Consider the following 26,539-nt stretch of genomic DNA (forward strand, 5'->3'; position numbering starts at 1 on the left):
CTGTTTTGAGCTCACTAACACGCGTGTAAAATATTTATAGTGGTTTTGATTGGTGATTTAATCGACAAACGAAACCAGACACTGTCATGTGGAAATAATTTTGAAAACTTTTTGCTGTGTTCTGTGTATATTACTCATCGGAGCGTTGGTACTAAAAGTTGAGTTAGGTGAGACCTTTTTAACTACCTTTTTATAGCTTATGAATATATGCTTGGAGGTTCGTGTTTACTTACCATTTTTTACTTGAGCCGGAATGTTTGTGCTGCTGGTGCTGTCTTTAATTACCAACCATTGCCTATTATTGCTTTTGTTCTGACACTTCATTAAAACACACAATGAAGGTTTGCGGACTTTCCTTTGAGGGAATCAATCAATAACAAAAAATTTTATCTACTACCTTTGGGTAACTAGTTATACCTGGTCTGAAAGATATTTTTTTTTATTTTATAATTTCTTTGGTTTAACCAATTATCCAGACTATTTGTTGTTTTGTATGCTATTACAATAATAATTTTTAATTTAATATCTACATATGCCTACTTATAATCTAAATTTACAGGATGTTACAATATATATGTATGGACGGGGTCGAGTTCGCTCCCAATGGTAAGAATTTTACCTGAACTAAAAAAGGTAGAGTCCGAATTGGCTCCCATAGACAAAATTTATTTTACCTAAACATGTCGAAAATATCACCCAGCGTTGTCACCTCTTTCAAATTTTCTCTTTTTGTTAGAAACAGGTACCTTCCTAGAAATATCTATGGGAAAGGAGGAAGACCTAACCCTTCGGTCCTAACTTAACTTTCGGGTATTAGAGTGTAGAGCGCAAACCGGCCGATTTCAGGTAAGAGCGCAAAACGGTCGAGCGCATACCGGCCGACACCGATAATTTGTGTTAAAATTGCCACATATGCCAATGTTGAACTAAAACAAACTCTAAAAGTATTTGTCTAAAAGTATAATTTTCCTATAAAAACTCTATATCACTATGTAAATTTCCTAAGCAGTATAAATATTACACGATTTGGCAACAATGTCTAATGTTTCCGCGATTATATGAGAGCCTACCCGCATTCATGCGGGAGCCAATTCGTACCCTTCTAAAATATACCTGAACGAAGCGGAGCGAACTCGACTTCACCCATATGTATTAATGGATACATTTTTCAATTTTGTGTGATATGTTTACAATTTTTAATTTTATTATCTAAACCGATTTAAAATTTAAATGAATGAATGAACGTCTGCTTATTTTTTTTTAAATAATTTCATTTAAATTAATAGGTGGAGGACAATTTAGATCAATTAATTTTTCATACATTACTTTAATATTTTGTCTGTACCATCACTTGCATTACACCTATTCTGCTTTTCACTTACTCCAAGGATTTCTTTCTCTTGAGTTTTCTAGCCAGATCTGTGTTGTCGAGGATCTGGATGATCTCAACATTGTAGTGTTGAAGAAGTCATTGTTCGTGATTCTTGGCAAATTTTTTAAATGGTCTTGTTAACAGTATCATCCATTTCTAGGTCCCTCTGGAGATCACTGTTCCTATAGTACCAAGGAGCGTTGACAATGCTCTGTGTAGCACTTTCTTTTGGAATTGCTGGATGATCTTTAAATTACTTTTACTAGCATAATCCCACACCTGAATGCCCTATTAGACCTGGATCCCTCGTACCAAAAAAAGTTGATTAATAGCAAGCTGAAAATTTGTTAATAGCTTAACGGAGTCTAGTCAGACAAACTTTGATGTGTGGGAACACTGGAACAGGGGAAGTTTTAATTGTGGAACAGGTTAAAAATTTGGAACGTCAGACTACGAAAACGTTCCATGTATTTTGTCGCACAGAACTTCCAACTGATTTGTTACCATTTCATTAAACACTCATGTAAAAATCAGACTGGTGTTTATCACCAACTAGGCAGTTTAATGAGTGGAACACGAAGAACATGTAAAATGACAGGAATCATGTTGGTTAGCAAGAGCAGTCTGATTTTTGCATGAGAGTTTAATGAAAGGGTAACAAATCAATTGGGTGTTCTGTTCGACAAAATATATGGGACGTTTTCGTAATTTGACGTTCCAAATTTTTTAACTGTTCCACAACTAAAACTTCCCCTGTTCCAGTGTTCCCGTACAAGTTTGTCCGACTAGACACCGTTACGCTATTAGCAAATTTTCAGCTTGCTATTAATCAACTTTTTTTGATACGAGGGATCCAAGTCTATATGTCCTTGTTGGTTTTAGAATCTGTTTATTATATACAAAATATTTTGTTGTAAATTAACAGTGTATTATCTTCCCAATAGCCAATAAATTTTTTTATACTTGATGTTAAGCTGTTCTCTTTTCTTTTTAACATGGGCCCTCCAGCGTAGCCTAGCGCCTAATACCCAAATATTTTGCGGTATCGGAGAAGGTATCTAAATATTATTTAATTTAACAGAACTGTGTTGGTCTTTCTTTTCATCATCATAATTTTCTTCTTCGTCTGCTTCTATAGGTCTAATATTGTCTCTGTTGCAAAGTTCTTGTATATAAGATATCCATTGCTTTGTTTACGTTCTTGCTGTTATTTTTATATTCACGCAAGGGTCTTTTCTGGCTCTTATGCTTTCCATGCTTATGCAAAGAGATATGTTAAGAAAAATGATACAATGTGACTGAACACCTGCTTTCGCCTCCAATTATTTCAAACACTTTGTAACTAGTTGAACATTATGTTCGTTATGAACCTGAAGTTATTAATCATTTTTGTTTGTAGGCTTTTTACGACACCGTACCAAACACTTTACACTCTTTCAATTTACTTAAAATATTAACAAGCCTCCCACACAAATAGTCTGGGCAGATTATCGGAAAAAAGGCCATTTTTGGGAAAAAGTATTTACAAGCTATTTTATTGCGGGAATCGAATCTTCTCTTTCGACTCTCCAAAATCTCCTTTTTTTTATTATTGCTCTGTAACTCAGAAGATTTTAACTTTAAACCAAAAACATCTAAATAACAATTCACCGTAATTTAATTCTGCACCGCGATATTTTTTTCCGATTTCTTTAGACGAAAATTTTACCCTATTCCACGAATATACGACTGTTTTGGACTTCGACAACGAATATTTTACTGTACAAAATATGAAGAACGAAAGTAAATTGCAAATTACATTGTTGCTTATTGGAATAATTATTAGAGCCATTTACTTTCGTACTTCTTATGTTGCACACTAAAATATTCGTTGTCGCGATAAACCAAAACAGTCATATATTCGTGGAATGACCCATATTAACAATTTCGTGCAAAATCGCGATTTTTTCGATTTTTTGCACCCCATTTAAAAGCTAAATAGTTGACATAAATTACAAAATTTAATTTTTTAGAACATTAAAAAACCTTCAAAATGCCGATTTTTGAAAGTTAAAAAGTTAATTTGTTGCTACGCAAACTGAAAAATAAGTGAAAATCGTTATTTGTTAATAACTTTTACTAAAACTACCTTAAAACTTTAGTGTTTTACCCAAAGTTGGGTATTGGGGTACATAACAAACCTTAAAAATTTGAGACGGATCCATTAATTAGTTTAAGAGTTATTCTAATTGTTTATCCCAGAGACCCTTATTCTGCGTATGCCAAATGAAAGTAGAAAACTGATGAAAACAAAATGTACTAAAAAAAGATAAAAAAAATTATCTAATATAGTCAAAAATCCTAATGCCAAATTTGTGAAATTTTGTAGTTTATAAATATTTAGAAGAACTTTAAAAATATTGTCCGAAAAAAAATCATTTTACATATTAGAAAATCTGATATTTTACACGAATTTTTAAAAATGTTGTTCAATTGGTGACTAGTCGTGGTAGTGAAGGGGAGCTGGGAGCCGATAAATGCATGAGTTCAAAAACTAAAAAAGGCAACTTAAAACTACAATCATTTTCTATATCTCGGGATCTACTGAATATACTTTGATCGTTCTTTTTTTAATGTGTATGTAATTTTTCTGTACATTACCAATATGCAATTTGTCTAGACATTTATTAAGTAATAAACAGTCTAATTGGTTTAAACAATTTTTGAAAAAATAATTTTTTCCCAAAAATCCATTATTTTATTCATACTATCAGTAGTAATTGCACAAGAGCTCTAAAATTCTATATTAATTTTAGAGATCGAGTGCAATTTGTTGCGATTATTTCATGAATATAACTGTTCAAAACCAAAATTTTATTGTAATTTATTTATGTAAGTACAAATTAGTACAATTAAACACACAGTTGTTATAAATATGTATTTGACGGTTGAAAGTCATCACTTTTATAATTTTTAAAACATTTGTCATTAATGTCACTGAATGTATTTTTTCATAGCAACGAAGGACATCTGACGTAATATGCTTGACGACGGGCAATTATCAAAAAAGTTATCAGTTTAATTTAGATTTCTGTAGGTTTATATTGGTCAGAATCTCCTATTAATGAAATAATCGTTATTAATCATAGAAAAAGTTAAGGTATACTTTAATAAATAAATTATCTTTAATAAATAATAATTATCTAATAAAAATCATTTATTTATTAAAGTGTACTTTAACTTTTTCTATGATTATTAATGATACTATGATTAAAAAAATAAATTTTTGAAAAAAAAAAGAATGTGTGTGTACTTTGTACGCACGTAAGAAGTTATACTTCTATTATATGATTTAAACGAAATTAATATACTTTTTATTTATATTTTACTTAAATATTAAATTAATTTATACTTACTACTTCTCAAACATTTTTATTAAAACAGTGCCAAAAATTAAAATAATAAAAGAATAAAACACACACAAACACATTAAAAATGCCACAAATGATTTCTGAACATTAATTGTCGGAAATTTTTTTAACTAAATACGTATTTTCTGAAAATAAAATTATATAATAAATATACTTACAATCATAAAATGTATAAAAAAAAATAAAAGTTTTTATTGGGATTCGAACCAGCTATCAGCGCGGTTGGTATATTAGGGTTCATTCGCCTTAAACTCTTCGCCACGGAGGCAATGTGTCACTATGTGCGAAGATTGACTAACTAAACGGATTAAGCTTTTGACATTTTGAATTAAATTAAATTATTTTGATTTTGAATTGCAATGATTTAGAATTGAAAAAATATAACAAAACATAGAGTAAGAAAACAATATATTAGGTGAACATTGATAGAAATTTTGATGGTAATCAAATTATGTAAATAAAAGTATTACATACTATGTATTTTGGTAGGTTCAAATAGGTAGGTACCTATGATACATTTACAATTATTACGTACCTGTTGCTTTTAAAAACTATTTAAAAGTCACTACAATATTATAAACTTTTTTGTTTCTGTCCTCACAACAATAAAACTAATATATTATACATTTATTTACCTTCATATTGAACAATTATTTATTATTGACAGATCATTTCAACACCCAATCAGAGCCCGTATAACGACTAATACCATACTGTCGGTGTGCGCATGCGCGCAGATCAATATAAATTCACCCTCAATCTCAATCGCGCCTAAAGACGTATAACTTCAAAAATATTTTTTCAAGAATTGTTTAAATAAATTAGACTGTTTATTAATTAATAAATTTATAAACAAATTGCATATTTGTAATGTAAGTACGTAGAAATTACATACAAATTAAAAAAAGAAAGATCAAAATCCATTGAGTTGATTCGGAGATACATAAAATTATATTCGTTTGAAATTGCTTTTTCGGTATTTTAACTCGGTGGAATTGTAGGTTCCCCCTAGTAATCGTTTAAACTACATTTTTGAAAAATCGTAGAGGGTGCTGTGAAGGTACAATGTTTGTGCAAATTAAAAAAAAATACAAATCCCGTTCTTTAAAATGGCATTAATGAGATTCCTTAATTATTATAAACAAATTAGCTGTGAATTAAAAAAAACATATGGCTAACTTTGTCCCAAATAAACCCGGGCTAAATTTTTTATTTGAAAATTCGTGTTAAAATACTATCTTTTCGAATATATAAAAAGATTGTTTCTACGGACAACATTTTTAAAGTTATTCTAAATGTTTATAAACTACAAAATTTCAAAAATTTGGCATTAGAAGTTTTGACTATGTTAATTATTTTTTTTTTCTTTTTTTAATACATTTTGATACTATCACTCTTCTAATTTCATTTGGCACACTCAGAATTTTGCCCTAGCTTCATTATTTTCTGTTTTATCTTATTGCAAAATAAAAGTCTCTGGGATAAACAAGTAGAATAACTATTAAACTAATTAGTCCGAGTAATGAAGCTTAAACTAGAACAAAACCTCGCAATTTTTACAGAATGGATTGATTTGCATGAAAATTTGAGAATAAGTAGTGGATAGTCCAAGGATCAAAATCTATATGATGCTGAAAGGCGCTTTTACCATGGGGGTGGTTGCCACCCCATGTCGGGGGTGGAAATTTTTTATTATAGTTTTACCGCAAAAATTGGTAAAAACATTAATTCTAAGCAAAAAACGTTCAATAATTTTCTTGATAAAATGAATAGTTTTAGATTTATCCGCTATCTAAAATGTTAGTTTTACATCGAAAAAATCAATGTTTTTAATCAGTTTTCTGCTAATAACTCAAAAAGTTTTCGGTTTATCAAAACAACTTTGCTTAACGAAAATGTACCTTTTGAAAAAATAAACAAAACCTTTTTTTCTAATTTACTTTACGACCAATAGTAATCGAGCTATACTTTATTGTATGGTAGCTCTTATTCGTCAAATGCTAAATATTGTAGTTTCAAAGTCAAAAGACGGGAAAACAAGCATTTTTCGAGGAGAACTTGTTTAAACTAATTTAAATTATTTAAAAATATTTATCACTAGAAATAAAAAAAAACTCTATCTCAAAAATTAAGTGACTTATAATGAAAAGAATGTCAGTCCCTATTTTTTTCAGCGAAAAAGTGATCCGACACAACTGCCTAATCACCACCCTAATTAAAATTAGTCATTGAGCTTATTTGGTCTTCTTTACTTATATATTATTAATAGGTTCTAGAAGTTTGACCGGCTTAGAATGATTAGTTAAAAAAAATGGAGTTAAAAGCAAATAACGAATTTTTGTAGTTTGGTAAAAAATGCCTTTTTCTTCAGAATAAAAAGATTAGCATTAGAGGTACGTTAAAGTGTTTTAACAAAAAATTGTAGCTTATTTATTTTTCATAAAGTTAGTTGGCAAAAATTTTTTCTACGACAAAAACTGAGTGAGCTATTGACAATTAAAACTTGTAATAACATGCAAAAACCACTTTTACCAACCCTTTCAAAGTCTTGTCTTTTTGCGACTGAGGATTTTAAAAGGATTTTATATTAATAGTTATAAAACCAAAAAGAGGCATGGACACTGGAAGAAAGATGGAACGCCTTCAAAGTAGTCATAAAGTCTACAGCAACAGAAATATGTGGAATCAGAAAACATAACAAACTCCATAAAAGAACGAGATGGTGGAACAATGAAGTTAAAACAGCAGTGAAGAAAAAGAAAATAGCATGGAAAAAATACATTGAGACCGAACTGGAAGAAGATAAAGAAGTATACAAAAGGCTGAGACGATTAGCGAAAAACACCATAAAACAAGTAAAAACAAAAACGTGGGAAGAGTTTGGAGAAGAATTACAACAAAACTATGTAACAAATAATAGAAGCTTCTGGACAACAATCAGACATATGAAGAAAGGAAAACATAAAGAAATAACAGCCGTAAGGGATACAACAAACCAAATCCAAACAACTCCAGAACAAATAGCTAAAGTATGGAAAGAATACTATGAAAACAAATTTAGAAATGCAATAATAGATGATAGAAATGAAACATATCAAGATAACGAGAACAAAGAATTAGAGCAAATAAATAGAGAAGAAGTAATATTGGAAGTATCAAACGTAAAAATAGGTAAAGCTGGAGGGGATGATGACATAGACCCGGAAATGGTCAAGTACATGGGAGAAGAAGGGATAAACTGGTTGTTGAAAATATACAAAGAGGCATGGGAAAAGCAGCAAATCCCAAAAGACTGGCAAAGTAACCTTATAGTGCCAATATACAAAAAGGGAGAACACGTCAACTGCGAAAATTATAGAGCAATATGTTTATCATCGGTATGTTTTAAAATATACACGAAAATAGTAGAAAAGAGGCTAAGACAAGAGGTAGAAAAAGAACTGGGAGAAGAACAAGCAGCGTTTAGACCAGAAAGAGAGACAAACGATAACATTTACATCATTAGAAATATAATAGAAAGAAGTATTGACTCGGGGGGAAAGCTCATTCTAGCATTCATAGATCTAAGGGCAGCATTCGACTCTATAGAAAGACAAATTATATGGAAATGCTTGCAGAACATGAAAGTACCAAGTACACTGATAAAATTAATTGAAAATATATACGGAGTAGTAAAAGGACGTGTACAGATAGCAGGAGAAAGATCTGAAGAATTCAATTGGGAAAGAGGTATCAAGCAAGGAGACAGTCTTAGTCCGCTACTATTCATAATAGTCATGAATGAATTGACTAGAAATACTGGAGAAAGAACGAACCAAATACAGACAACAATAGGATACCAAAGATTACAGCCAATAAAAATAGAAGCCCTATTGTATGCGGATGACATAGTCCTTATAGCAGATTCCGTGACAAAAATGCAAAAACTCATAAATATATGGACAGAAGAAATAGAGAAATTAAAAATGGAAATAAACATCGAGAAAAGTAAAATAATGGTCATCGGCGAAAAGGAAGAAAATGAAGTAATTATAAAATGCAAAAATACTCAACTGGAAATAGTTACAGCATATGATTATCTTGGAAGTATTATTACCAATGATGGGAAAATAGACCTCGAAATAACAAACAGAACTAAAAAATCAAATAAACTGTACTACGCACTAGCGCCAATTCTGAGGAAAAAAGAATTGTCCCACGAAACAAAAATTAAAATATATAATACGATTGTGATACCGACGATACTGTATACAAGCGAAAATTGGACTTTACAGAAAAAGCATAATAGTAGGATAAATGCAATTGAGATGAGACATTTACGTGCTATAGCCGGAAAGACCAAATGGGATAGAATAAGAAATGAGACAATAAGAGGGATAACTAAACAGGAACCAATAATGAATAAAATAATAAAGAGGCAATTAAACTGGTATGGACATCTGATGAGAATGAAACCTAGTAGACTAGCAAGGAAAATTCACGAAACAAGGAATATTACAAAAAAGAAAAAAGGCAGGCCGAAGAAAAAATGGATACAGCAAATAGTAGAAGCAGGAAAAATCAAACAGAAAACGCTAGAAGAAATGAAACTAATAGCACAGGACCGAAAAGAATGGAAGAGATGGGTGAATATGTAGCTAAATTAAACCCAAATCCGACACCTGAAAGGGTATAAGAAAGGGGAGAAAGAAAGATATTAATAGTCTTATAGGCCTTGTAAAAACCTACAAAATTCTTTTTTAACGAACTTTCTAAGATAAAAAATAAAAAAGGTACGATTAAAAAATCAATAAATTTTTTTTGAAAAAAAAAAAGGGAGAAATACAATTGGAAGCATAATAATGTAAGTTGGCGCTGTTTTTAGTCATTAGCCTTATTTGTTCTCTTCTATTTATGTATTATTAATAGATTCTAGAAGTTTTACTAGCTTAGAATGATTAGTTTTTAAAAAACTGGAGTTAAAAGCGAATAACGAATTTTTGTACTTTGGTAAAAAATGCCATTATCTTCAGAAAAGAAAGATTAACATTAGAGATACGAAAAAATGTTTAAATATGAAATTGTAGGTTATTTAATTTCCAAGAACTTGGTTTGAAAAAATTTTTCCTACGGCAAAAATTGAGTGAATCGCAAGTGAGTATAATATCGAAACGCATTGATTTTTTAGTTATAAAATTAACACTCTCGATAGCGAATAAATCGAAAACTGTGAATTTTATCAAAAAACTGTATAGAAAATTTTTTGCTTAGAATGGATGTTTTTATCAACTTTTGCCGTCAAAATACAATAAAACATTTCCACCCCCAAGATGGGGTGGCAACCACCCCCATGGTAAAAGCGCCTTTCTACATTATATAGATTTTGATCCTTGGACTATCCACTACTTATTCTCAAATTTTCAAGCAAATCGATCGATTCTGTAAAAATTGCGAGGTAAAAAGCTTCCGTTCCTGGACTAAATTAATGTATCGGTCTCCAATTTTGAAGGTTTGTAGTACGCCAATACCCCACTTTGGGTGAAAGACTAAAGTTCTAAAAGTTTTAGTAAAAGTTATTAACAAATAACGATTTTCACTTACTTTGTAGTTTGCGTAGCAACAAATTAACTTTTTAACTTTTAAAAATCGGCGTTTTGAAGGTTTTTCAATGTTCTAAAAAACTGAATTTTGTAATTTGATGTCAAGTATTTAGCTTTTGAATGGAGTGCAAAAAATCGAAAAAATCGCAATTTTTGCAATAAATTGTTAATAATTAAAAATAGACGCCAACTCTGGGCAGGAAATAGGTAGGTTTTCTTCCTATAGGTCTTCAATAACTAAAAAAGTTATCCTTATTATTCTGGACTATAAGGTTTTTTTCTAATTTGCCCAGAGTGTAACTTCTTGTGTGAGTTCGATAAATTTTTGCGCCGTGTAAAGGCGATAAAAGAATTGCTTCCAAGAAATCTTTTTACTGCCTAAAAAGGTACAATTGTTTCGTCTTGTCTCGTCGTGTGAGTCATGAATTAGTAACACTGAAGCCTTTTGTTGCCATTAATAAATGAATATGAACGGATGGCTTTATTATACCAACACTTCTTTTTGCTAATAAAGAAGCTTAAAGTGGATAAACGTCGAGTTCTTTTGTTACAGAACAATTACTGTCAATTTTGTTTTTAAATTTTGCCAAGTCATAGATGAATATCAATTGGACGACTTTCTTTTTAGAAAAGAATCATGCACGGAAAATGTTTTGTCAGTAAATAGTTGTTAAAGTAATTTAGTCACACGAAACCACCATCTTAGTTCTATGAAAAATTAAACATCGTTATACTGTTTAGAAAACCAAAATGTTAAATAGTTGTATAAAATGTTTAGCAGAAAAGTTTTAGACAAATCCTGTAACAAGGGGAGAAACTTTAATTTTTTTCTTATTTATTCCATTTATTTTAACAATTTGTTCCTTCCATTGGAACAATAGGTTAAATGCGAAGTTCTGAAACTGTTTTCTTGTCGCATGTTTAATTTAGTATTATGTTTATATGAGGTTAAGCCCCAATTAGTGGTGCACACTACGAAAATCATCCTCAAACAGAAAGGAAAATATGTATTCTCAAAAAATTCTGCGAAGTTTTTTTGAGAAATAAGATGCCTACCAATTTAAACGAGTAAAAGAGGCCTGGATGGAACATAGATGTAATGAAATGGAAGAACTACAATGAAAACATGACGAGTTTAATATCTATACACAAATAACTTAAAGAAATTAACCACACTGTGAGAAAAAAAACTCTTCACTTTATGAGAAACTCCAAAGGTAAAATAATTCTCGACTTAAAACGAAAAATATGAAGAATGGACTAGTTACATAAAGGAACGAGGCCACCACTTAACACCGCAAAGTATACGAATACTGAATAATTCGATTTCAGAGAAGGATTAGGAACAAGGAAAGCTTTGTCCTCAATTACATCAAAGATCATGGGAAGTACAGAAGCCAATTTAGGTCTGCTTAATAGTCTAGGCGCCAAATAGAGGTCACCGTGTCATTTTCAATTCTGATGGACAAACTCAACGGTTTCTTATGGATTTTGGGCTGCTGATTACGAATTTCGAGGGGGGATTTCGATCTGAGTGGTCAAAAAATTGTTATAAACAATTTAATTGTTTATAAATTGTTTATAAGGCTCTGGCTCATAAACTTAAAGAGATAAAAAAAATGTTTCAAATAAAATTTGTTCCCTAATAAAAAACGAGGAAACAACCGTTTATTAAACTTAAATCCGACAATTAGAACTCAAGATATTGTAAAATTAGTGCACAATGCAAATTGCAAATTGCAAAATAAGTATTTTTTGAAGCTTTACCGATCGTAACTCGGCTTCTACGCATGCAAATGAGCCTTATAAGGTGTTCTTTTAAAGCTTAGTTAAGAGGTTTCCAATCAAAGTTTGTTAAATTATTTCATCTTCATTTGTTTTAAAGTTATACCCGTTTGAAGTTATAATTTTCTTAAATAAATTGTACATTAATTTGTTTATAAAGGATTCAAGCAAACTTGAGCTACAAACATTTATACTTTAATTAACAATAATGATAAAACAACTCAAAAGGAACAATTTAAGCTTACGAAAATGTTCATAAGTTTATTTTTGGCTAAGATGTCGATATTTAAATGGCGCGCTATGAGGCGCAAGATTGGCTCACAGTCAAGTAAGTATGTATTCTTCGACGCTTTATCGATCGTAACTCGGCTTCTACGCATGAAAATGAGCCAATATGTGATATGCATATAAAAATGGATCGAGTTCTTTTGCAGCATCATCATTGCATATAAATCGAGCATTTATGATGTGGCGGCATACACACAATTGACGGGACTTGATGATGCTGCAAAAGAACTAGATCCACTTTACATGGATATCATATAGATAATTAGACTCTGAAGCCTCAAAAAGTTTTAGTTTTACTGCCTACAAGAACAGACTTGTACCACCATGTAACTGTTAAAATTTCGCTAAGAACTTATGCAGATGTAAAAAAGCTGATATTCCCTGTATATCTCTATGCAGATTTGCAGATGCATGAAAAAAATGGTTGTAAAAATAGTATTAATAAATAAAATCAACTTACTTTTTAGTTATACTTCTGAAATATTAGTTTTTAATGTTTTTTTTTCTCATTTAGTTCAAAAAATAGAAGACAATGTAAATAGAATGAAAGGTGATACGAGGTACAGTATGATGATTTAATTATAAGAATTATATGATAAAATTTTATTAGGATCTTCAAAAATGAAAAATGAAGATAACGTTTGTATACATAGAAATTATAATTTGCATCGAGAAGTTAGCGCGTGAACCTTTACGCGGTGAGTCGATCTTGCGCCTCATAGCGCGAGCCAATCAAATATCGACATCTTGGCGAAAAATAAACTTATGAACATTTTCGTAACCTCAAATTGTTCCTTTTGAGTTTTTCTATCATTATTGTTGATTAAAGTATAAATGTTTATAGCTCAATTTTGCTTGGAACCCTTATAAACAAATGAATGTACAATATTTTTAAGAAAATTGTAAATTCAAACGGGTATAACTTTAAAACAAATGACGATCAAGTAATTTAACTAACTTTGTTTAGAAGCCTGTTAATTTAGCTTTAAAACGGCGCCTTCTAAGACTTATTTGCATGCGTAGAAGCGGAGTTACGATCGATAAAGCTTCGAAAAATACTTATTTTGCAATTTGCAATTTGCATTGTGCACTAATTTTACAATATCTTGAGTTCTAATTGTTAGATTTAAGTTTAGTAAACGGTTTTTTCTTCGTTTTTTATTAAGGAACAAATTTTATTTGAAAATTTTTTTTATCTCTTTTAGTTTATGAGCCAGAGCCTTATAAACAATTTATAAACAATTAAATTGTTTATAACAATTTTTTGACCACTCGGATCGAAATCCCCCCTCGAAATTCGTAATCAGCAGCCAAAAATCCATAAGAAACCATTGAGTTTGTCCATCAGAATTGAATATGACACGGTGACCCCTCTGGCGCCTAGACTATAATAGATTTTGAAAATGCGCTTGATAGAGTTCAACATGATTAGTCCTGTCGCCAGGGGGGGTACAACGGCCTCGTTAATTCAGATGGACTTACTCAAGTTTTTTTTATGTATTTTGACCCGTAGAACACGAATTTTTTGGGTAACAGTTGATCCGGATGTCGATAAGATTGTTATAGACCAAGAACTTGAGGAATCAAATAACAGCGATTTTTGGCAAAACAAAACAATATTTTGTATTTTTTGGGCCATTTTAAGTAAAAAATATTTCTACAAGTTTTTTCGTAGGATGCACAGTTTTCGAGATAAACGCGGTTGAACTTTAAAAAAATCGAAAAATTGCAATTTTTGAACCCGAATAACTTTTGATTAAAAAATAAAATAGCAAGTCTGCTTACCGCATTTGAAAGTTTAAGTCAAATTATATCGGTTTTGATTATTTGCATTGGTAAAAATTTATTTTTTTATTGTTTAACAAAGCTATAAACACGTAGGGTTTCCCGTGCTTTTACATGCGTTTTAACGCATGTAACGTAGAAATAGTCTTGATTGCACTAGTACCTATTCTACCTACTCGTTCGATTTTAAATGAGAAATCATAGAAACATCACTCACGCACTAGTTGTTTGTAGCTTTGTTTAGCAATAACACAATAAATTTTTAGCAATGCAAATAATCAAAACCGACATAATTTGACTTGAACTTTCAAAGGCGCTAAGCAGAATTGCTATTTTATTTTTTAATCAAAAGTTATTCGGGTTTAAAAATTGCAGTTTTTCGATTTTTTGAAAGTTCAACCGCGTTTATCTCGAAAACTGTGCATCCTACTAAAAAACTTGTAGAAATATTTTTTGCTTAAAATGACCCAAAAAATACAAAATATTGTTTTGTTTTGCCAAAAATCGCTGTTATTTGATTCCTCAAGTTCTTGGTCTATAACAATCTTATCGACATCCGGATCAACTGTTACCCAAAAAATTCGTGTTCTACGGGTCAAAATACATAAAAAAAATTTGGGTAAGTCCATCTGAATTAACGAGGCCGTTGAACCCCCCCTGGCGACAGGACTAGATAGGCTGTTTGAGTATCTAGAAATGATTGGAATAGATGATAAAGATCTGAGACTTTTGCAACATCCACATAATTATATTGGAATCAAGAAGCTTCTATTCTGGTAGAAGGCAAAGAAACAGACAAAATTTTCATTCAGTGTTATTCCCAACTTTGTTTAACGTATACTCGGAAATAATACCTAACAAAGCCTTGGAAGGGCAATGTGGAATTCGAATGGGGTGAGAAACTATTAACATCACATATGCAGAGGACATAGCGATCATGGCTGAAAGTATAGATCAGAGGTTCCCAAACTATTTTTTCTCGTAGACCCCTTTAAAAATTTACTGGTTTCGGTGGACCCCCCCCCCCAAACTCGTCCCAAATGTGAAGATATAACGATGGAAATTGGCGTCGTGGGTGAGCTCCAACCCTAAAATCATCATCACCCAGCTGTTTGCGTCCACTGCTGGACATAGGCCTCCCTCATTTTTGTCCATTGTGCTCTATTTTGAGCACTTTGCAACCAATTTCTTGACATTTTCTTGAGATCGTCAGTCCAATGAGTAGGTGGTCTTCCTCTACTTTTTTTTTCTAATCTCGGCCTCCACTCAAATAATCTCTTCGTCCACCTCGCATCACTGATTCGGGCGACGTGTCCGACCCAGTTCCATTTCAGGGTGGCAATTCGGGATATTACATCGCTAACTCCTGTTCTCCGTCATCGAAAAAAGTGCTAAATTCGGAGTGATAAAAATAAAGAAAAAATAGTAGGTATACTTTCTTACGATCTATTTATTAAAATGATAATGATAACAGACTTAAAAGAATTAAAATAAAACACTAATAACGTTACGTAACTTTAAATATGTAAATCAACAATAAAAAAATCCCAATAATTTTAATGGGAGGGATGTACTTGATGGATTGACAGCAAATTATCAATATTTGGCTTTAGTTTTGTTAGGATTCCTTTTGTAGGTGTTCCTTTTTTCGACAAGGTATGACGAGGGAAACGCTATGAAAAGTTTTCTCGAAATTTCCCAAAGCCCAGGATATTTTTCAGGTATTTCTGCCTGCAGCCAAAATGTTTGATAGCCTTTTTTAAATTGCACCTTCAGCTCTTCATTGGTGCTGAGCTCTAGTAGTTCCTCTTGTAATATACCACATCCGCCACTTCCGTTTCATCAAATGGATTTATGTCCCGTGGTGGTATTTCCATCATCAAAATATCTTCAAATCTGTTTTTGAAGTCATCATGCAGCGCATTTAAATGTTGAACCTATGTCTGAATATCTTCATCAAGACATGCTGTACGTAACAAGCACAGGACTTATACATTGTTAGCACAGGATTGTGGAATCACAATCAGTAGAATTGCATATGCTACAAAATAGAATTTGCAGCAAATAGAATTCTACTGATCGTGCCAGTGGCGGAGTGATTTGGAATTTATTTAAACAAATTTGCATTTTTTATCGTAAAGTATCAATGTAACAAATAATGTTTTAATAGAAGGTACTCAAAGATGTGATTATTAGGCATTATAATAAGTTTTTTGATTTAAGATGTTTTTGACCAAATTTTAGTGTAGAAAACATTAAAATACTGTTTTTACATTTATCCCCATTCCCAAAATACATGTTCTTCTATTTGGCTAATAATTTGCCAACAGATAGCCAAAACACAGGACTTTAAGTGGTTAAAAGAATTTGTGTAGTTTTACAATATAAGAAAAGTTACATGCAATAATATCTGAGTAAAAATTATATAGTCCAGTCGGGTTAGCATTTGATCTTGCATGTCGAGCTACCCCAGCAAGATTCTATTCTGTTTTGACTGAAATTGTTAAAAATATGGTTTCAATAATTTCTTTTATTATAAATTTTTTGTGCCGTCGATATTTTCCGAGTTATGGAGCGAAAATAGTGACAGTTAGAGCAGAATTATTGAATTATCTCGTTTATTATTAGTTTTAGAACAAAAATATACTTATACAAAAGTGGAGAGAATTAAATTTTATACAATTTTGATTTTTTTTATTTTTTGCTAAAATCAATATTTCAGGTAGTACGTATGCGGTAAAGGCGCGATCATAAGGCCTGATTGGTTTGAGAGCAGCGGTTTTTGTTCAATATCTCCTCCATTTTCAACTTTTCGACAAAAATGGTAGAAATTGAAATTGTTCCAAATAAATCGTCTTTACAATAATTACTACAATTTTTTTAACCATTATTTTCATAGGGCCGATATTTTCCGAGTTAATTGTACCTAATTAAAGTAGCCGCCTATATTTTTGACATTTTAATTATTCCACTTATTTCTGTTGTGTTGTAAAACTATACAAATTCTTTTAACATTTAAAGTTCTGTGTTTTGGTTATCTGTGGGCAAATTTTCAGTCAAATCGAAAGACATGTATTTTGGGAATGGAGGAGAATGTAAAAAACGGCATTTTAAAGTTTTCTACACCTAAATTTCATCAAAAACTTGTTATATAATCTAAAAATAAACTTTTTAATCAAACTAACTTGTTATAATATATTTTAATGCTATTTTTAAGTCCCTACTATTAAAACATTATTTTTTCCCATTGATATTTAGGATAAAAAATGCAAATTTGTTTAAATAAATACCAAATCACTACAAAGTGTTCGTGGACCCCAATTACAACTTGTGCACCCCCATTTTTATTTCACGCCAACGTAGACCCCCGTTGAGTCCCTCGTGGACCCCTGGGGGTCCACCTGGACCACTTTGGGAACCACTGGTATAGATCTTCAATTTCTTATACAGTACGCTGGAATAAGTGTTACCCCCCATACTAACTCATTTATTTTTAGCACATAAGCAAAATGCCTGGGCAGGTTCATTTTTAAAATAATTATTGTATATTATAGCATAAATGTTTCGAACTTTACGCTATCCGTCTTCAGATGACAGACGTAACTTTGATTTTTTTACATGTGACACCTCATTTATAAGCTTTTGAAATACTAATTACAAGCATGTTTAATACTTGGGCAAAATTTCGATCAAATGCTTTTTAAATGCATTTATTTGTTTTCAAATCCTGAGAAAACTAATGAGTATTTTTGAAGAAATTAAACGCAGAATGAAAGATTACATTATTACCGAGGGCCGAAAGTCCCTTGGAATAAACAAAAAGTTTCTTTTGAATGATATATTTGAAATTAAAAATCATATTAAATTTTCTCTTCGTTTTCACCCCTGTAACTTATTAAAATAAACATTATATAAGTTTTTAGGGATTTTCGGTCCTCGGTAATAATGCAGTCTTTCATTTGTTTAAATTTTTCAAAAGTTCTGATTAGTTTCCTCAGGATTAAAAAAAAATGAATGCATTTAAAAATCATTGGAACAAAATTTTTCGCAAGTAGTATACATTTTTGTAATCAGTATTTCAAAAGCTTTTAAATGAGGTGTTACATGGTGTACTTTCCCATTCAAAAAAATCAAAGTTATGGCTGTCACCTGAAGAGGGATCGCGTAAAGTTCGAAACGTTGATGCTATAATATACTATGATCATTTTAAAAATCGACCTGGCCGCAAGCGTTTTGCTTATGTGCTAAAAATAAATAAGTAAATATGGGGGGGGGGGTTACACTTATTCCAGCGCACTGTATATCGAGTCACTAGAGAATGCTCCAATAACGGACTTAACATAAATACACAAACACTAAGTTTTTTGTGGTTAGTAAACAAGAGGTTGGCCCTATGCATCTAATTGTCAACAACGAACCGAACAATATCGACAAATTGTCATGGAAGATACCCACGTCTAAAATTTGGGCAGGGTACTCAAAGAAGAAGAAATGGTTAATCTGGTAGTTGATAAGTCAGCAGAAAATAACAAATATAAAACAGGGCCGATAAAGCTAGCTTGGGGACACCAGACTTAACTTCAAATAGATCGATCCGGACTTGCTACTGTTTGCTAAAGAATAACGGTCGGATATGTAAGATTTCAAGATTAGATAATAATGGTGGAAAAGATTTTCTTGAGTTCATATAAATATTGGATGTGCCACATCTTGTCGAAAGCTTGACTGATGTCCAAAAAGGCTGCCCTATAGTACCTCTTGTTCTCCAGGTCATTATTTATCTGTTTAAGCAAGCGATGAACTTGTTCTATGGTTCCATTCTCTAATTCTAGATCTTCTTCTTCGACATTTCTTTGCTCTCGTTCAGTCATACACAATATCATCCGCAATGAGCATTGACCAAAGACAAAATTAGTGTCCTTGTTTGATGTAAGCTCCTTCATATTATACATATGTAGGCTTTACGAGCTTTACGTACTTATTAGGAACCAATTTCCCTTTCCTACATTTTCATACCTGTTGTCTAGAAACTATGTTTTACGCCTTCTCAAGATCTATAAATACCATTTTTTCTCATTATAATTCTCTACCAAATCTTCTCTTTTTAAAAGGTCGAATGAGATCTTGACCTACACGTACGTTCAGGCGCGGATCTAGAAATTCATAATAGGTGGGAGGGGGCAGACTTACCTACCTCAAATAAAATGATGCCACAGCTACTGATTTTCGGTCGATCTACCGAGTACCTGTCAAATCTACCGATCTACTTAATTCTCGTTTTTTTCTACCGAAAAATTAAAATTCTTAATTTTCAAATTCACCCACACTTTAACCACTGCTGCTGGAAGCCTTCATGGTATTTCTTCTTGAACGATTTTATTCCATCCTAAACAACATAAAGTGTAATTAGATTTTGCTGTCACATATTTTATTTTCCTTTTCGTTACTAATCCATTATTATTTTATTAATTCCATTGTTTACAATTATTTCTTTAATATTGTAATCTACTCTTGATCTGTATTCTTTTAGTTATTTTAACTTTAATTTTTTCCATAATTTCCTTTACAATTTTAACAGACAGAATCATCATTATAACAGTAGACAGCCAAATTTAAACACTTCTCACCATGTTAGGCAACCAACATTACATATATCTATAACATTTACATTAAAATCCGCTTTATTTACCATCCAATCTCTCCACTTCAGGTCATTTATTGTTTACATATAGTATAAATCTCATTCTATTACACCAAATTAAACTTTCACCTTTAAATTTAACAATCGGTGACGTCAAGCTTCTAACCATGACTTATACCGATCTTATTTCCAACAAACCTAAACTTTTTTCTGGATTAGAGAGTTGCTATTTAGACTTTACAATAGATTCTCAACTTATTTTTTAAACATTTTTAATTATATTTTCAATCAGCTATTACCTACTTTTACATTTTATCAAAATCCAAAAAATTAAAACTACACTTTTTGAAGTTCGTAACCAAAAATTGACTTTACCTTGTCTTGTCATGTCTCTCTTTGTCATTCCTTTTCATTTTACATCAGTTGGTCTGTGCTAATTCAAATGGCAAGTACCTAGTTTTTTCGAGCAGGGAAGCATGTTGCTCTTTAGGCACATACATATTTTAATCTAGTAACATCGACTTGTAGTCATAATATTTTATCATAAGGTATAATGTAAGCCATATATTTTGAAGTTACCAACTTCATTGGTGTGCTAGTTACAACTACTTTGCGGAATGTAAGTATTCTCCACATAATTTTCTCATTAACAGTCACAATTTTAACCTTTTTGCCTTAATCTAACGTGGAAATACTTTATTCCAGGCACTGAAGATGTTCTGTTCAGAACGAAAACGTTTTGCAATCCACGTGGATGACTTTTAGAAGTTTTAAATAAACTATTTTATACCAAAATACAATTTGAAGTTTTTACTTCTGTATAGGTTTTTAAACTATGGTATACAGCCAACTATTGGGATTTTTCCATTGATTTCAAATTAATCTGCCAATTTTTTTTTCTGCCGAAAAATCAAAATTATTAGAAAAATTTTTTAGCGGATAGATTTGGCAACAGAGTTTAGTCAATTTTCAAGAATTCTTGAATTGCTTTTACTAGCTTGTGACACAATGTGCGAACCAGCAAATACGGACCCGTGTTGAGCTGCCCCCCCCCCCCCCACTTGCAAAAATTAAAAAACAAATAGCCCTGATTTATGAGCTATTTATGAGCTCTCATATTCCGCAAACTAAAAATTTTGAGCTCGTTCCACTGAGCAGGAATTTAATACCCTAGTGGGGGGGGGGGGCTGAGTCAGCCCCCCCCACTACTTAAAAATAGGAATATTGAATCGGTTTTTGCGGCAGAATTACGAGCTATTTATGAGCTCTTGAAATTATATAGTTTCGATTTTTGAGCTCATCCCCTTCACCCCCAAACAACCCTTTCATTGATTTAACTTAAGAGAAAGATGCTGAGAAAACTTAAAATATATCGTATTGCGGATATAATTCCTATCGCTTATATACTCTGAGAATAAACTATTAAATCAAGGGCATTTCGATTATTGAGCTACAACCCCTTCGCAAGAAAACCACCCTATCTTCCCGGCTTAAGAGAAAGTTGTACTTAAAATGCGTTAAACTAATTATTTGGCGACTACATATCATTTAATAATTTATAAGCTTTCAAATTACGCGCATTTAGATCAGTAAATTGCAATTTATTTTGTATAGTGCAGTCACTGAAGGTAAAAATCAACGATTACCTTCAAGTTCGGTGAACCTTCATCGATTTTCACGAAAATTGGTCAGTGGTTAGAGGATACGTCAAGAAACAAAGGTGACATGGTACCACCTTGCGCCTTTACCCTGAGGGTGGATACCGCCCCTTCTCGTGGGTGAAAATTATTTTATAAAAAATAACTGCACAAATCAATAAAAGAACAAATTAAAAGCAAAATTTATTATATAAAATTAATAAAATAAGTCAATACTTTTTAAGTTATTAAAGATCAAAGATTTTAATTATTTGTGAAAAAAATGCATGTTTTGAAGAGGTTTTTTGTAAATCACTGAAAAACTGTAAGTTTTTACAAAAAAGTTAATAGTAGTTTAATTCGTATAGCTTATATTCTAAGAATAAACTCTTAAATCACGCACCTTTCGATTATATAGCTACAACCCCTTCGCAAGAAAACGACCCCATTTTCCCGGCTTAAGAGAGAGTTGTTCTTAAAATAATTTAAATTGATTATTTGGCGACTACATATCGTTTAATAATTTATTAGCTTGCAAAATATACGCATCTCAATTATTGAATTGCCATTTTCTTTCTATAGTGCAGTCAATGAAGGTAAAAATCAACTATTACCTTCGATTTCGGTAAATCTCCATTTATTTTCACGAATTGACAATAACAACTTGGGGTTTTAGCCTGGGGTATATGTCACCCCTTCTCGGGAGTGAAAATTACTTTATTAAAAATAACCCCACAAATCGAGAGAGGGACAAATTGTAAGCAAAATTTGTTATATAATGTGATTAAAATAAATCAATACTTTTTGAGTTATTAAAGATCAAATATTTTAATTTTTGGAAAGAAAATGCATACCTTATAGCGATTTTTCATAAATGACTCAAAAACTGTAAGTTTTTACAAAAAAGTTTTCATCACTAAAATTGAAGCTAATAAAAAATATAATAAATTGCTTACTTGAAAAACCTTTAATGTTAATTTAAAGTAAGTTATTGTTAATTAAATATATATTTTTTTCCGCGACTGTTCAAATCTAAGGGTTCAAGCTTAAATAACGCGAAAAAGATGCATTTTATAACACTTAGGTACTAAATACTTGTCAAAGTACTTAGAAATACCCATCAAAAATAAGATCCAGAAAAAGTTGATAGTATCAAAATCCGCTCACCAATTTTCGTGAAAATGAATGGAGATTTACCGAAATCGAAGGTCATAGTTAATTTTTACCTTCAGTGACTGCACTATAGAAAGAAAATGGCAATTCAATAATTGAGATGCGTATATTTTGCGAGCTCATAAATTATTAAACAATATATAGTCGACAAATAATTAATTTAAATTATTTTAAGTACAACCCTCTCTTAAGCCGGGAATATGGGATGGTTTTCTTGCGAAGGGGTTGTAGTTCAATAATCGAAAGGCGCGTGATTTTAGAGTTTATTCTTAGAATATAAGCTACACAAATTAAACTACTATTAACTTTTTTGTAAAAACTTACAGTTTTTCAGTGATTTACAAAAAACCTCCTTAAAACATGCATTTTTTTCACAAATAATTAAAATCTTTGATCTTTAATAACTTAAAAGTTATTGACTTATTTTATTAACTTTATATAATAAATTTTGCTTTTAATTTGTTCTTTTATTGATTTGTGCAGTTATTTTTTATAAAGTAATTTTCACCCCCGAGAAGGGGCGGTATCCACCCTCAGGGTAAAGGCGCAAGGTGGTACCATGTCACCTTTGTTTCTTGACGTATCCTCTAACCACTGACCAATTTTCGTGAAAATCGATGAAGGTTCACCGAAATTGAAGGTAATCGTTGATTTTTACCTTCAGTGACTGCACTATACAAAATAAATTGCAATTTACTGATCTAAATGCGCGTAATTTGGAAGCTTATAAATTATTAAATGATATGTAGTCGCCAAATAATTAGTTTAACGCATTTTAAGTACAACTTTCTCTTAAGCCGGGAAGATAGGGTGGTTTTCTTGCGAAGGGGTTGTAGCTCAATAATCGAAATGCCCTTGATTTAATAGTTTATTCTTAGAGTATATAAGCTATAGGAATTATATCCGCAATACGATATATTTTAAGTTTTCTCAGCATCTTTCTCTTAAGTTAAATCAATTAAAGGGTTGTTTGGGGGTGAAGGGGATGAGCTCAAAAATCGAAACTATATAATTTCAAGAGCTCATAAATAGCTCGTAATTCTGCCGCGAAAACCGATTCAATATTCCTATTTTTAAGTAGTGGGGGGGGGCTGACTCAGCCCCCCCCCCACTAGGGTATTAAATTCCTGCTCAGTGGAACGAGCTCAAAATTTTTAGTTTGCGGAATATGAGAGCTCATAAATAGCTCATAAATCAGGGCTATTTGTTTTTTAATTTTTGCAAGTGGGGGGGGCCAGCTCAACACGGGTCAAATACGGATTTACCGATATCAATTTTATGACCAGTCCTTTGTCCTTTTATATTATGATTTTGGGAGTAAAATGTATTTACCTGAATCGGAATAGTGAATACTGAAGGATTGTGGCTTATTTTGATATAGAAGATAATTCCAAACTAAAAATAGTATTTATATTAAAATGTTAAAACAGGAGAAATTTATTTTGCACCTTTATAACTTGTATTTCGACATAACTAAAGAACATTAAAAAAATTTCTCGTTCTCAATTGCTTCAATATCCGCCATTGTTTTGTTTTTAAACGATTATAAAGTGTAAAAAATCATGTTTTTGCCTATAAAACATTCCTTGTAGATTTTAGAGAAAAATGTTTCCAATAAATATTCTAGATCTTAATAGTTTGTAATTTGAAATACATAAACAATTGGAGATAATTGCAAAAAACCCTTATTTTTGCAGCAATTTATAAATGTTAATAACCTATAACTATTACTTATCATAACAAAAATTTTTAACTTGTTTAAACAATTATAAAGCTTTCAAATAAGAATATTTGTATTTTGAACGTTAATAGGTACATGTGTAGTAACTTTTTTTTTAAAGTCTACAATAGGAAAAAATATGTAATTTTATTTTATTATAAATAAATTAATTCCTAATAACAAAACTAAAGCATCCTTGATATTTAGTATTGCGTTAGTTAGACGGCTCTACTCGAGTTACTTTGGATTAAAAAAAATGAAGAAAATTGCTCTATAATACCTAGAAAGCCGAGAAAATACATTTTTTAAGGTATACCGATTTTGAACTTTTAATGATTTTTATGATGAATGATGATTATTGATCATTATATGATGATGAATGTAGTTTATTTCTGAATACTCGTACCTACCTAAAGTATCATTTTTTTGCAATGTGATCCCAAAAGAAGCAAAAAATTAAATTTACCGAAATTTGACGATTTCTACCGAAAAAATAGGAGTAGTCTCCCGAAATTTTGTCCAAGACCTGTGACAACACTGCTCAAATATTATATTTTCCAGATTTAGCCATACGACGCACACTTATCTAACGATAAAATACACTATATAATCCCAGATACCTACGGTATCAAAAGGATTGATAGACAATTCACGACTATTAATCTTACTGGTCGTTCTTTACCATAAAGATTAACCTTTCTACCATCAATGGGTAGGTACGCATGGATTATCTAGTAAAATACAAATTTTTATGTCTTTATTGTATCGCAAATTTGAAACGTAACTTTTCATGAGATAAGGTTTATACCCAGTGTAATGTATTTGCATTTTAAAATATCATGTTTGTTATTCTTTGAATTGAGAAAAATATTTCCGTTGTTTATGGTTCCACCGGTACCCAAACAAATGCGCCTGCAGATTATTTTTCAAAGAAGGGTGTTTTATGAGATTTTATGGCTTTTTTCAATTCTTTGCAAGCGGTTGTCGTGTAATTTAGTGTTGTAATGATGGCTTAAAGTTTAGAGTTAACAGAAAAAATAATAAATAATAAAAAAAATACTTCTAGACTAAATACAATAGGGGGTCCATAAACCCGTTGACCCCCCCCCTGTATTGGCGCCTGCGCACGTTTCCCGTTAAAATTTTCTTCTAAACAAGAGTAGCGACAACGTCGGTTGCCTTTTTCTCAGCGTACAAACAAGGAAACTCTTTCATCTTCATCGCGGCGGAGGAATGCATAAATATGTTCGAGTTGTAAATGCCGATTTATCCATTACAATGAAAATTAGTCTTTCTTTAATGCAGACTTTGTCCTTCTTCCTGGCAACTGTTATGCGTTTCCTTAGTATTCTCTATTTAACTTGACGATTCCTATACAATATGTAAATGTTACAAACAATACGGATGATTGGATTTGTCCTGAATAATAAAATTAGTCGAAGAGAGAACGGGATCGATAGATGGCGAAAAGAATATAGTACCGGTCACGTTTGCAAAATTGCGAACTCGTATTAGTCTTAAGACGGGATCCAATGGAGTGTGGCGTGGCACTCTTCTTCAGTTTACGTCGGCAGTGAGAAATAGAAAATATACAGGGTGTCCCATATTAATTTAGCCAGGCTATATCTCTTAAACGAATAGAGATTTTCGAATAGGACAAAAAGTGATCTATTCTACTTGTAATACACTTAAATATGGCGTAGAAAAAATCATACCCTCAATATTAATCCCTTAGTTACAACCCCTAACTTAAATTTTTTTAATAGCACCCTGTATATTTTTTTATAGTTTTGGTTGGGGTGTTCTATTGTCTATTCAACAGATCTATTTGTTGTTCTGACGCTATTTCCTTGTGGCATTTTTATGATAACTATTTAGATGGGAAATAAGCCACAATTAAATTGAAAAAATAATTTTATTAACGTTTCGACGCCCAAATCGGGTGTCGTTGTCAAAATACAAAATACTACTAAATTAAACAAAAATGTTGTTGCTAAGTAAAAAAATTCTTCTAATAATTTATTTAATAAGACTCATTTATATTGGCAATTCGGACGTATATTATACATTTTAAAGTAGAAGACTTTAAAATGATATCGCCAATATTTATGAGTTGCGTTCCTGGGACAACTTCACTAAAAGATAGTTC

This window comes from Diabrotica virgifera, chromosome 9 (assembly GCF_917563875.1).
Source record: "Diabrotica virgifera virgifera chromosome 9, PGI_DIABVI_V3a".
Classification (NCBI taxonomy): Eukaryota; Metazoa; Arthropoda; class Insecta; order Coleoptera; family Chrysomelidae; genus Diabrotica; species Diabrotica virgifera.